This window comes from Ceratotherium simum, chromosome 1 (assembly GCF_057802395.1).
Source record: "Ceratotherium simum simum isolate JZ-2026a chromosome 1, ASM5780239v1, whole genome shotgun sequence".
NCBI classification, from domain to species: Eukaryota; Metazoa; Chordata; class Mammalia; order Perissodactyla; family Rhinocerotidae; genus Ceratotherium; species Ceratotherium simum.
In genome coordinates, this window is record NC_141900.1 from 24,797,853 (window position 1) to 24,800,295 (window position 2,443).

Genomic DNA, 2,443 nt, shown 5'->3' on the forward strand with positions numbered 1-2,443 from the left:
GTTTGCAGGTTCAGACCCTGGGTGTGCACTGACGCACCACTTGTCAAGCCATGCTGTGGCGGCGTCCCATATAAAGTAGAGGGAGATGGGCATGGATGTTAGCCCAGGGCCAATCTTCCTCAGCAAAAAGAGGAGGATTGGCATCGATGTTAGCTCAGGGCTAGTCTTCCTCACACACACACAAAAAAAATCAGGGTCCAGCCTCGGTGGCCTACTGGTTAAGTTCGGCATGCTCTGCTTCAGCAGCCTGTGTTTGGTTCCTAGGTGCAGACCTATACCACTCATCAGTGGCCATGCTGTGGCAGTGGCTCACATACAAAAAGAAGAAGATTGGCAACAGATGTTAGCTCAGGGTGAATCTTCCTCAGCAAAAAAAAAATCAGAATACTAGTTGCCAAAGGGAGGGGGAGAGTGGGAACGGGAATTGACTGCAACAAAGCAGACAGAGGTTTTCTGTGGTGATGGAAATGTTCTACATTTTTTTTATTGAGGTATATTTGACATATAGCATTATGTTGGTTTCAGGTGTATAATGTAATGATTCAATATTTGTATATATTGTGAAATGACCACCACAATAAGTCTAGTTAACATCCATCACTTACATAGTTACAAATTTTTTTTTCTTGTGATGAAAACTTTTAAGATCATTTGAGAGGGGTTCAGGGTTGCACAGGTTGGGTTTCTGCATTTGTTCAATGCTCATAGAAAGGTTATGACCTGTGCATTTCACCGTATGTACATTTTACCTTAAAAAGTATAAATAACCTTAAACAAATCTTAAACTATCATTAATGATATGCAGGCTGAAGTGCTCAGGAGTGAAATGAACTGATGTCTGAAAAACCTTGAAATGCATTAAAAGAGAAGATTGATCTGTTGTGTATCTTGATTGTGTGGCTACATGACACCATGCTTTGTCAAGGCTCATACAACTGTATACTAAAAGGGTAAATCTTTCTGTTTGTAAATTATACCTCAATCTTTAAAATGCTTCAAAAGATAAGTTGGATCAGTAGATGGCAAATGAATGGGTGGATGAATGGGCTAAAGCAGAGATGCCAAAGTACTTGCAATTATAGAACCAAGGTAGCGGATATTTGAACGTTTACTGCACAACAATTTTAACTTCTCTGGATGTTTGAAAATTTTCCATAACAAAATGTGGGAGGAAATATGTAAATATGGCAGGATTACATTGTCCCCATGCTTAAAAGCCTATAATAGCTTCACATTGCTTTTTGGATTCACTCTATGATTAGTAACGTGGTATAAAGGTCCCACATGCCTGGATCTCTCCCTGAGCCTTAAGTCTCACAGAAGGTCATTTACTCCTCATACACCATTAACTAATCAAACTCTTCAGTTTTTACAAAGTAACAGACCCTTCTTCCCAGGGACCTTATAATTAATAATGGTGTAAGTGATTATCTGACTCTTCTAGTAGTTTTAAAAAGCCATTTGACCATGATTCATTAATATATCTCAAGTCCGTACCTCCATAACCCAGCACTTGGCCTAATGTAACTATGCAATAAATACATATCAAAGTACATGAGAAAACTGATTGAAGAGATAGTCCCTAATTCTTTTCAAAGTGAATTATTTGTGTGGTCCAACCATTGATTTTTTAATATCCTCTCATTTCTTAAAAGGATAGTAATTTTACTCAGTGAAAATGAAGCCATGCTAAATGAGACTCTAAGAATATTTTTGAAAATTATCAGTTGGCAAAGTATCCAGGGGTTTTATCTTATTATGGCAAAATAAATAATTCTGACAAGCATTTCACCTGATTATAAATTTTTGTTTTAATATGTTTTTGAAGACTTATGTAAATTGGTGTTGACTCAATTAAATATTAATTTTCATTCCACTTAAATTTAGTTGCTTATAATACAGCATAAGAAAACAACAAATTTGCATTTTGACATGAAATAAAACATAAGTTATCCTTCCAGAGAACAGGTGGGGTGCGGGGGGAGGTTGAGAGAATCCCTGCCTATTGGAATAACTGTAAAGCTTTTCTGTTATAGTATTGGAGCAGTTTGCAGAGTAATGGTTAATTTAAATTGCTCTATAGACAAATTTCAGTGCTCCTGGTACTGGGTAATACTCTAGTGATGCTTGCCGTTAACTCAGCTAAGAGGATTGAGGAGAGTAAGTCTCCATCGCCCACTTTTCAGATGTGTACATTAGGAAATTAAGTAGGCAGATAATTCTCTTTTTTAAAAAAATAACCAGAAACAAAAATAAAAAGTATTGACAAAAGAGAGAGTAGGTATGTTTAAAGAACTATGGAATCGTCCTTCAATTGAAATGTATGAGAAGATAAAGACAGTTTTGAGATTGGTGAGTAGTTATATGTGAGGAGATTTTACTAATTCCTTTAAAATATGAAGGCTTAATATATTTGTAACATGTTTAAAAATCTTTTAAGTTT